Consider the following 12,416-nt stretch of genomic DNA (forward strand, 5'->3'; position numbering starts at 1 on the left):
AAAGTAAAGTGTTGGAATAGATGGTGCTTTCCGCCTCCAATAACCACGAGTCTGAGTGAAGGGATGCTTTTCCTCTTCATTAGTGAAGATGTATGGTATCATACTGCACAGCACTTGTGAGCAGGGGCTGTGGAATAGACGACTTGGGTTTAAGTCCTGCCTGTGCCACTCATTTGTGGCTTAAGCCTACACTAGTCATTATTATATAACAAAAATTCAAGTGAGTAATTGATCAAATTGGCTTTACTGAAGGATTCCTGAGTGGGGCAGCGCCCATCTAGCAAATCAAAAGGAGCTCTGCTGAGCTGCAGAAAAGGCTTTGGGTTGTTTGTTTGTTTGTTTTTAAGGTAGAGAGAGGGCATAAAAGCAATTTATTACCAAGGATTGCATTGTTTTAGGCAATGCCTCCCTGCCGAAGGATAAGGGGTTGACCGAGAAATTCCAATGTGGCTGGTTGAAGTTCACATCGGGGAGTGGGATGGAGAATGAAACTGCAGTTAAGTTAGGTATTAAGTCTTGACATGGGTCTAAGTTTCTTCATCTGTAAAATGGGAATATATCTATTCCTACCTCAGGGCTTTTCGGTGGGTTAAATGAGTTAATACCTACCTATAATAACAGCACTCACAAAAGTCTCTCGCCCATAGTGCTTTATAAGTTTTGATGATAATTCCTGGGCCTTTGCATCAGGCCCTGTGGTAAGTGTAATTCTGAAAACAACTCTGCACAGTAGATTATTGTCCCTCACATGAAAGAAGAGGAAACAGCACATAGAAATGTCCAAAGTCATGTAAGTGGGCAGGAATACTGGAAATCAAGTGGTAGCCAAGCGTTCTGGCACTCTTAAGGACCATGCTCTATGAGGTGTGGAATATTTCCATAACTTCTTTCGTTGACAAGGGAACAGCCAAGGTTCTGTGTCCTCATTTTTTAACATGAGTGTATTGGACTACCTTTTTTTTTTTTTTAATTTTAAAGTTTATTTGAGAGAGAGCACAAATGCACATGAATGCAAGAAGGGGAGGGGCATAGAGATAGAATCCCAAGCAGGCTCTGCACTGTGAGCACAGAGCCTGACTTGGGGGCTTGAACCCACACATGAACTGTGAAATCATAACCTGAGCCGAAATCAAGAGTCCCATGCTTAACTGACTGAGCCACCCAGGCACCCGTGGTCTGGGTTTTAAAGAAAGAATTCCACAGGGCACCTGGGTGGCTCATTCAGTTGCGTGTCCAACTCTTGGTCTCTGCTCAGGTCTTGATCCCAGGGTCATGGAATCAAGTCCTGCTTCGGGCCCTGTGCAGAGAGCTCAGAGCCTGCTTGGAATTCTCTCTCTGGCCCCTCTCCAACTCATGCACGTGTGCTCGCTCTCACTCTCTCTCAAAATAAATAGATACATTTTATAAAGAATGAGTCCCAGGATATGTGATGCAATCCATTTCCCAGATAAATCACAGTGCCTGTCAACATTGGAGTTACCAGTCCTAGACAGCTTTTCTTAGTACTAATTTTTTCCCATCACATCACTTTCTTGGTCCTCCTCTCTCTCTGAATACCTGTGCTTTCTCAGCTTTCTTTTTACTTCTTGTCTTCTAGACACAGGTTTTTCCCATGATCTTTTCTCTATATTTATAATCATACCTTTGAGATTCAATTTTTGCCTCCATCTGGATGACTCCAGCCTTAATGTCTGCAGCCTTAGCCTCCCTCCACTTGCCTGTTGGTCACCTTTACTAGGTGTTACACCGCACTTAAAAGACATGTCCACTATTATCCACAGGGTCAGTCCCACCAAGGCTCCCCTGTTTATGTTAATAGCCACTTCCTTCTTCCAGGAATCCAGATTCCCTCCTGCCCACCTTTGGCTGCCCTCATATCTAGTCAGCTTCCAAGAGTTCTGTTGATTGGGTAGCATTACTTACCGTCCTTCTGGATTAAACCATGGCTTAGTTCCTACTGCCTCCCTCAGTCATTCTCTCCTCTGTCCTACTTCTTCAACCCACATGCAATCCCTTTATCAAATCCGACCTACAGTAATCTACAAAGTACAGTCCTAACCAAACCTTTACCAAGAGTTTTCAGGAACTTCCCTAATTTTAGGCTATTGTTTTTCAGTATGCCTCTTCTGGTATTAGTCTGCAGCAAGGGAGATAATAGGAAGAATAACTCAGGATAAAAGTTGTTGAAGAGGCAAAATGGCTAGGGAAACCATATCTTCCACCATCATGCTCTGAGCCCATCAAGATATGTAGTCCTCCGTGGCTCCCCTCCCCACAGCCCTGATTATGGTGGGGAAGAGTGGTAGGGACATAACCAGGGGTCTTACTATCAGACCATTATGCACACATAAGGAATCCAGATGAAGGTACAGAAGATCTTTACTCAGATGTGAGTAGTTTTCGTCAATTCATAAAGAACACACAGTTGGGGCGCCTGGGGGGCTCAGTAGGTTGGGCATCCCACTCCGGTTCAGGTCATGACCTCACAGATTCTGAGTTTGAGCCCTGCATCGGGCTCTGTGCTGACAGCTCAGAGCCTGGAGCCTGCTTCGGATTCTGTGACTCCTCTGTCTGCTCCTCCCCAGCTCACGCTTTCTATCAAAAACACAAATAAACATTTTTTTAAAAAAAAATCTAAAGACTTATCTCTTAAGAAAGAAACAAAGAAAGAAAGAAAAAACAGTGGTTTGAACAATATAGATAGTGTCCATAGGGGTAATAGATAAATGGGTAGATTTGAGAGATACTGGGGCGCCTGGGTGGCTTAGTTGGTTAAGCGTCTGACTTCAGCTAGGGTCGTGATCTCACGGTCTGTGGGTTCGAGCCCTGCATCGGGTTCTGTTCTGACAGCTCAGATCGTGGAACCTGCTTCAGATTCTGTGTCTCCCTCTCTCTCTGCCCCTCCCCTGCTCATGCCCTGTCTCTCTCCATCTCTGAAAAATGAATAAACGTTAAAAAATTTTTAAAAAGATACTGAGGAAATGGAATTGCTGTAATTAGTGACTGACTGGATGTGGAGGAAAGAGGTGAAGAAAAGGGAAGTGTAAAGAATGACTCCCAAATTTCTCACTTGTGCAACTCAGATGGGAGGGTGCTATTTACTGAAGCAGAGAAGACTGGAACAAGGTTGGGGGAGAAAAGAATACAATCAATTTCAGACATGTTGAGCTAGGAGAGACTTCTGAGTGTAATTATCAAACAGTCTTAGAGAAAAACATGGCACGAGGGAGACAGTTACTGGCCTGCTGACAATAATTTAAGTCATGGAAATGAATGAGGTCACCTAGGGAAGATGTGTAAAATGGGAAAGAATAGGACTCAAAAACAGAGCCTTAAGGAATAAAATATTTAAGGTATGGATGGAGACAGGAATTAATTGCTAAAGAAATTTGTGGAAAACTAAAAATTATGATGTTGTAGAAACCATCCAACAACTTCTTGAATATTTCCAAGAAGTTAAACACAAAGAGTCCACATGTGGGTATATAAGGTTCCTTGCAGTATAGACTGGAGTCCAAAAGTAGGAGGAGGGGGCTAGGTCAAGAGCTGAAGGCACGCTTTGCTCATACCATCACATTCTGGTGTGGTGATATTGTCAAGGTGTGAGTGTGGAATACATTTCCTTTACCACCTTGTTATCTTGAGTTACAACTTCCAAATGTTAAGACGTGGTATGTGAGCATTCATTTATATTGTTGCCCTGGACCCTGCAAATGTTAGAAAAAGGTCTGTTTTTCATGTGTTAGATTTTTTTTTTATGTTTATTTATTTTTGAGAGAGAGAGAGAGAGAGAGAGAGAGCACATGAGCAGGGGAGGGGCAGAGCGAGAGGGGGCAGAGGATGCAAAGCACAGAGCCCAACACGGGGCTCGAAACCACCGACCATGAGATCATGACCTGAGCTGAAGTCGGGTGTTCAACCAACTGAGCTACAGAGGCGCCCCACATGTGTTAGACTTTTATTCCTATGTACTAGTGGTCTACAGGTAGGTTTACCTGTAATTTCCTCGGATTTGTATTTACCTTGGATTTGTAATTTCTCACAGATGTCTCAGCTCAGTTCCCACCCCAGAGACAGTGATGTAAGTTTCCCTTCAGCAACTTACCCCCCTCCACTTTCTATCCATTACTCAGTTTCATTTTGTTTCTAGCCCATTACCTATCTGACATTATTTAATTATTTGCTGCCTTGTTTATTTTCTGTCCTCCCACCCCTCCCCGCTCCCACCCATTGGATGGATGTTAGTTCCACTGGAACAGGGATTATAAGCATTGTGCTCGCTGATGTCTCAGGATTTAGAATAGCACCTGAAATGTGGTAGACACCTAGTAATTTTCTAAAATGTAAATGAGTACTTTTATTTCTAAGTGGATACTGTGATGTATTTAAGGTATAAAAAATGGGTTAACCAAATATTTTCTGTAATATCACTGAGAGAAGATTTAATAAACAGCTATATTGATATGCAAGTAGCATATCACTGATTTATCATGGAGATTTCTTAAGTAGTTGAGAGTTTTGAAAATGCTTTGTTCTCCTGGCCAATTTAAATCCTTCTCTAATCTTAAAATTACTATTTTTTAAATGTTTATTTACTTATTTTGAGAGAGAGATAGAGAGAGTGAGCAGGGGAGGGGCAGAGAGAGAGAGAGAGAGGCAGAGAATCTAACTCATGAACCATGAGATCATGACCTGAGCCAAACCCAAGAGTCGGACACTTAACCAACTGAGCCCTCCAGGAACCCTGTTAAAATTACTCATTTTTAAGATATTTCTCTTTCTAAATTTTGTAAGCATAAATTTAAGTTCCTCTTCTTTCCAATCATTACTATTTAATGCATTTACATTGCTTATTGAAATTTATTAATAAGTTGTTATTGTGACACTAATGATTGGTTTCAGACATAACCGATATTAAAAAAAAGAAATTAACTGATATTTTAACTAAAATAGATGTAGAATCAGGGGTGCCTGGCTGGCTCAGTCGCTAGAGCTTGTGACTCTTAATCTCAGGGTTGTGAGTTCAAGCCCTACACTGGGCATAAAGCTTACTTAAAACAAATTAATAAATAAGATAGGTGTGAAATCAGATAGAATAGGCAGATTTTTATTTTCTGAGCTTCTGAGGCAAGCTTAAACATCATGATATACATCATCATCGGTTTTTAAAAGCAAAAACTTAATCGGTTAAGAACATACTTCAGAAATAAAAATAACCGTCATAGAAACAGTGCTTTTCCCTACGAAAGTGCATTCATTAAATGTTTTATTTCACAGTCTGGCTGGTTCAGTCCAACTTCGGTTCAGGTCATTATCTCACGGTTCGGATCATGAGTTTAAGCCCTGCATTGGGCTTTCTGCTGTCAGTGCAGAGCTCACCTTGGATCCTCTGTCTCTTTCTCTCTCTGTCCGTCCCCTGCTCACTCTCTCTCTCAAAAATAAAAAATAGACATTTAAAAAAAGGTTTTATTTCACAGACTAGTATGTCAAATCAGTGTTCTTAGATGGTCTTTCTCAGAAGAAATTCCAGAAGCAATTTGCCTTCAATTACGGGAATAAATAAGGGTGTTTTATTTCGCACAGCCCCTGGAATCACAAATGAAAATTTACCACTAAAATGGTAGTCATCTACTATTCGTTGTTTCACAAACAAATCATTCCACTTGGCTGCAGTTACAGTCAGGGTAAGGGATATATAGTGCTTGAAGCCTGCAAGAGCTTGAGGGGGACTTTGCATTCTTGTTTCTAAGCAGCCCATTTCAAGGCTTCCTCTGGTTTCCCCAGCACCCCCAAAGCTACTCTCAGTGATGCAAAGCTCCTTTAAGTACACAGAGGCTCCATATTTAGAAGCCATCTCTGGGAATTCAGAGTGTTCTGAGAGGAAAATTGGACTGTCAAGATTAAGGTGTATTAGTGAAAAGTTCTGTTAAATTTCTGTTGGGATGCTAGTCAGTCTCCTGAAAATTGTTAATCAGTTCAATTATGTAACACACTTCAACTTCAACACATGGTACAGGAAAAGAAAATGCCCTGGGGCATTCAGGAAGTCAGGGGAAATCGTCTAAATGAAAATTGTTCCCAAATAGTCTTTTAGCTTGATCTTCAATATGCACATGTTCTATCACGTTTGATAAGTTTGGGAAATCAATATTTAAAGCTCGGATAGCTGAAGAAGTATTAGAAGAATTCAGGAAATAGAACAATTATTCTTTAAATGGAAACCCCTACTTGTAGTGCAGAAGACAATTTTAGCATGGATTATTAACCTCATGCTGGTAGCTTTAGCTCGAATTATTAAATAAAGAAATAATCCAGGGGCACCTGGGTGACTCAGTCAATTAAGCATCCGATCAGGTCATGATCTCACAATTCATGAGTTGGAGCCCCACATCGGGCTCTGTGCTGACAGCGTGGAGCCTGGAGCCTGCTTCTGATTCTGTGTCCCTTTCTCTCTGCCCCTCCCCAGCTTGCGCTCTGTCTCTTTCTCTCTCAAACATAAATAAACATTAAAAAAAGTAAAAGCAAAAAGAAATAATCCAATACTTTTTTAATATTTGAAGCCTGACTAACCACACTGTCAGCATTGAGCTAAATGAGTTACACTGTAAGTTATGCTCTATTCCTATTTATATTAAAATATTTTGTCTGCGTTGTTAAGAATATGGATCATATCAGAGTTGTCAAATATTAAAATGTCAATCCATCTCTAAATCTTAGTATACATGAAACGATATGGGAAAGTATATAGTACAGTGCCTAGAAAATACGTGGTGGTCAGAAATGTTAACATGAATGAAATACTAGACAGAGGAACAGAAACAGATGATGTGATGTGACGACAAAAGTTAACCATAGCCTACAGATCTGCCAATGAGTATTACTCCTGGAGAATTGGATCGGGTAGGTCTAAAATGTGACTGAGGCAGCCTTAGTTTCTGTTTCACGCCCGGTCAGAGTTGAGAGTTGTGAAGGTCACATATAAGTAGCAGCACATATTTTAACAAATAATTTTAATAAGTCATTTTGAGGAACTAAAAATTATAACATTTTAATCTTGGACCTATTTTTCTGTTGTTTTAAAAGAAGAAAGTTGATGTTAGTGATTCTGTTCTGGTTTAGAATACATTTCTCCTGGCCACAGCTGAAGACTGTTTCCAGTAGGGTCGATGGAACAATTCACCAAGCTCACCTTGGCGAGGACACGTTGATCTTGGCTGTAATCTTGGGGTTTACATATTCAGCAACTCAATTTTATTGGTTCACTTAATGGATGATTAGACTTTAGATTCCTGCTTGTCAAAACCACTAATGACAATATGACCTACAAAGATGATACCATATACTAGTGCTTCTGAGGGGCTGGAGAAAGGGAGCCTAGTTAAAGCAGCGGACTATTATAATAGAGTATGCTAGCAAAAGGAGGCTTGAAAGGGGTGCCATATTTAAAGATATTGGTGCAGTTGTGATGAACTCACTAGTGTCCTATAAAATCATTTTCTCGGGGCGCCTGGGTGGCGCAGTCGGTTAAGCGTCCGACTTCAGCCAGGTCACGATCTCGCGGTCCGGGAGTTCGAGCCCCGCGTCAGGCTCTGGGCTGATGGCTCAGAGCCTGGAGCCTGTTTCCGATTCTGTGTCTCCCTCTCTCTCTGCCCCTCCCCCGTTCATGCTCTGTCTCTCTCTGTCCCCAAAATAAATAAACATTGAAAAAAAAAATTAAAAAAAAAATCATTTTCTCAACATTCTCTGAACACTTTTGAGAAGACAATAACTAATTTTGTAACCATAGGAAGACATCTCATTTTTATGGACCCTTGAGGTTCTTTGTAAAATCACCAAAACCTATTTATCTGAGCGTTTGGAGCCAGATTATTAGTCCTAGCTTCTACTGAGCTATTGAATTAGATTCTCCTACCAGTTCTAGCCGCTAAACAATCCACTTACAGGCTTTTGCATACAGCTGTCAGATGATCAAATTGCTCTTGAGTATATTGGGGTCCCTTTAGAAAAATGATTAATTATAACCTTATTTGTCTGCAGGATGTTTTTTGACTATGGGCTTTCCCTGGGAAAATATGGAGCCTTTTCTATTTATTTATTCAATGAGATAATTATATTTTAGGATTGCATCACTATGATTTTCCTAATAATATTGCCTTTCTTTTCTTACCTGATCATTTACTATGGATTTAAGGCCAATTATGCTTAAAACTTGGGGATGGTATGGTAAGATTCTTTGGTTTCAGGGAGGAGAAAGTAAAGTTGAAATTTGAGCAGAGTAAAACATTAAAAAACAAATTTTTTTTTAAATTTTTTAATTTATTTTTGAGACAGAGAGAGACAGAGCATGAGCAGAGGAGGGGCAGAGAGAGAGGGAGACACAGAATCCAAAGCAAAGCTTCAGGCTCTGAGCTGTCAGCACAGAGCCCGATGGGGGGCTCGAGCTCACGGACTATGAGATCATGACCTGAGCTGAAGTCGGACGCTCAACCAACCAAGCCACCCAGGCGCCCCAAATAACGCAATTCTTGATCAATCTAAATGGGAGTTTTATATCTCCTCATATATCCAGACAACTCAAAAGTTTATTGATCAATGCAAGCTATCTTCATTAAAAGAAAAACAATAGCACATTTGAATTCGACATACAGTATTTATTAAGCTAACAAAAATGGATTCGTGTTCGGTTTCACTTTCATATAATATGGCTTACCTTAAACTTTCTTGCTCAGAATTGATTTCTGCTTTTTCTAAAGGACTCGTCACCAACTTTAGGAAACCTCAGATTGATCTCTTTTGGAAAACAAAGAACACGTTATTTCCAGTGTCTCTAGCTTAATTTCCAACAAAACAAAAAAACAAACATATCCTCAAGATTGGTACTTCACCTCCAGTTGAAGCACATGGAACTGACATACAAAAGATTTCTGAAAGCAGCAAAATTTAGCTGTAGGACGGCAATAAGGTGTGAAATCTGCGTTAAAAATTTTAGTCTTGAAATGCCATAGATTTTGAGAAAGAATATGGGAGATTTCGCCTATGCAGAGAATAAGAAGTTCAATGGCTGCACTTTTTTCAAGATGCTTTTTTGACTTTAGAGTTTTAATTGACTATACAATTGTGTTTATGTTAGGAGAAATTGTTAGGGTTTAACATATTATTTTTATTTTTGATATTTTATGGCTAAAACGGAGTTAATAATTGTCTCTTAGAAGAAAAAGTCCTCAGGATGCCTGGGTGGCTCAGTTGGTTAAGTGTCTGACTTCGGCTCAGGTCATGATCTTGCAGTTTGGTTTGTGAGTTCCAGCCCGGCCTCGGGCTCTGTGCTGACAGCTCAGAGCCTGGAGGCAGCTTCAGATTCTGTGACTCCTTCTCTCTCTGTCCTTCCCCTACTCATGCTCTGTCTCTGTCACAAAAATAAATAAAACATTAAAAAAATTAAAAAAAAAAAGAAGAAGAAGAAAAAGTCCTACATCAGAGCCATCCCCTCATAGCTAGGTTGTCAAAAGTGAACTTTAAAAACTAAAATTCTCAGGGCCTGGGTGGCTCAGTTGGTTAAGCGTCCAACTTCAGCTCAGGTCACGATCTCCTGGCTCGGGAGTTCAATCCCTGCATTGGGCTCTGTGCTGATAGCTTAGAACCTGGAGCCTGCTTCAGATTCTGTGTCTCCCTCTCTCTCTGCCCCTCTCATGCTCACGCTCTGTCTCTTTTTATAAATAAAATAAAAAATTAAATTAGACAAACAAAAAATAAAATAAAAAATAAAATAAAAAATAATAAATAAATAAATAAATAAATAAATAAATAAAATTCAGGGCACATGGGTGGCTAGGTCGTTAAGCATCGGACTTCAGCTCAGGTCAAGATCTCAGGGTTCTCGTGCTTTCTGTCTCTCTCAAAATAAATTAAAAAACTTAAATAAAATAAAATAAAATTCAGAGCTCAATGCAAAAAGTAAAACAAAAAAATCCAGAAAGGTTTCCTCTCTTCTAACTCACCCTCTTCATGCGTAACAAGGGTAGCTCAAGTCCTTATGTCCTTTGTCCTCTTGTCCTATGTTGCCACCTATGTTGTCCTATGTTGCCACCCCTCTGGGTTGGCAAAAAAGTCTCTCACCCTTTACACTTTCTGTCTCTTTTTTGGGTGGATTAGTACCTACACATTGGAGACAATGAAGAAAATATAGGGAAAGAGTTTTACAACCTTTGAGAGGGGGAAAGAAACTTCTTAGCAAGATATTAAAATTAAAAGCCATAGAAGGAGGGGTGCCTGGGTGGCTCAGTCGGTTAAGCGCCAGACTTCAGCTCAGGTCATGAACTTACAGTCCATAGGTCATGAACTTACAGTCCATAGATCATGAACTTACAGTCCATGGGTTCGAGCCCTGCATCGGGCTCTGTGCCGACAGCTTGGAGCCTATAGCCTGCTTTGGATTCCGTGTCTCCCTTTCTCACTCTCTGCCCCTCCCCTGCTTGTGTGTGCTCTCTGCCTCTGTCTTTCTCTCAAAAATAAAAAACAAACATTAAATAAATAAATAAATAAATAAATAAAAGCCATAGAAGGAAAGCTAGAAATTGTAGCTGCATCTAAACTGAAAACTTATGCTTTAAAAAAAAAAAAAAGTTTATTTATTTATTTTGAGAGAGAGAAAGAAAGCGAGTGGGGGAGGGACAGAGAGAGAGGAGAGAGAATCCCAAGCGTCTCAGAGCTGTTAGCGCACAGCCCCACCCAGATCTTGATCTCATGAACCGTTGAGGTCATGACCTGAGCCAAAATCAAGAGTCAGACGCTTAACCGCCTGAGCCACCCGGGTGCCCTGAAAGCTTCATTCTTATGAAGGGCACCGTAAAGTTGAAGGACTTGGGAGGGTAGAGGCTGCTTTGAGGCAAAGAGGCTTGAGCAACGGAATGTAGAAAGGGGCCCACAGCAACCCCCTGGCTGAACACTGACAGGCCCCTCAGGAGACCCACCTCAAAATGTCCACAGGCCCTAACTGACCAATGGGCTACTTACAACCAGGCACAGTTACCAAAAAAGAGAAGATTCCATAAATCCCCATACCTCCTCTCCTTCTGCCTTTAAGTACAACCCCGCCCACTGCCTCTGTGCCCACAGCCTCTCCTCTGCTGTCCTGCTCACTGCTCCCTTGCAGTGTATTCAATAAATGTCTATCTCCTTTGTTCTGCTTCAGGTGAATTTGGGGGTTCTTATCTGATCGGGAGAGACACCCCATCTAGACACTACAAGAAGGAATTCTTCGATGTATACATTATTGACAAATTAGTAAAGGGTATAAATCAGACATCCTTAAAAAAGAAAACTTGAATGGCCAAGAAATATGAAAAGATGTTCAACCTTCATGGCAATTTGGGATGTGCAAAATAAAGCCCAAATAAGATACTGTTGTGTTTTTTTTTGTTTGTTTTTTCCCATAAGACTGTTCTACTAGGTATTAAGACACACTATAGGATCACCTGGCTGGCTCAATGTGTAGAGCATGTGACTCTTGATTTCAGGGTCATGTATTCAAGCTCCACATTCGCTGTGGAAACTACTTAAAAAAGAAAAAAGAAAGACACACTATAAAGAACTGTAATAATTTAAAACATTTGGTATTTGAAACCCAAATCATATACATCAATGGGAAATGATACTCAAGAGACACGTCTGATAAATACCAAACCACTTATTTTATGATAAAGGTAACATTTCAAAATATGGAGAAAAAAGTGAAGTATGCATTGACTTAGGATGACTGGTTATCTATTTGGGGGGAAAATATTTTTTTTTAATTTTTTTTTTTTAACGTTTATTTATTTTCGAGACAGAGAAAGACAAAGCATGAACGGGGGAGGGTCAGGGAGAGGGAGACACAGAATCTGAAACAGGCTCCAGGCTCTGAGCTGTCAGCACAGACCCCAACGCGGGGCTCGAACTCACGGACCGAGAGATCATGACCTGAGCCCAAGTCGGCCGCTTAACCGGCTGAGCCACCCAGGCGCCCTGGGGGTGGTGGTGGGGGGGAATATTTTAAATTTTTTTTTTCAACGTTTTATTTATTTTTGGGACAGAGAGAGACAGAGCATGAACGGGGGAGGGGCAGAGAGAGAGGGAGACACAGAATCGGAAACAGGCTCCAGGCTCTGAGCCATCAGCCCAGAGCCCGACGCGGGGCTCGAACTCACGGACCGCGAGATCGTGACCTGGCTGAAGTCGGACGCCCAACCGACTGCGCCACCCAGGCGCCCCATATTTTAAACTCTATTCTCTTCCCTACACAAGTTCCTGCTGAGATGGGTGGGCATGAACTGATGAAGAAAAATCCCCCATACTGTCCTAGGATCATGAGGGGGAGGGAACTCTAAACAAACCTATGGGAAATTGGATAGAGCACTGTGTGCGCTGAGAATTAGAAGCCA

Source organism: Leopardus geoffroyi, chromosome D2, assembly GCF_018350155.1.
Source record: "Leopardus geoffroyi isolate Oge1 chromosome D2, O.geoffroyi_Oge1_pat1.0, whole genome shotgun sequence".
Classification (NCBI taxonomy): domain Eukaryota; kingdom Metazoa; phylum Chordata; class Mammalia; order Carnivora; family Felidae; genus Leopardus; species Leopardus geoffroyi.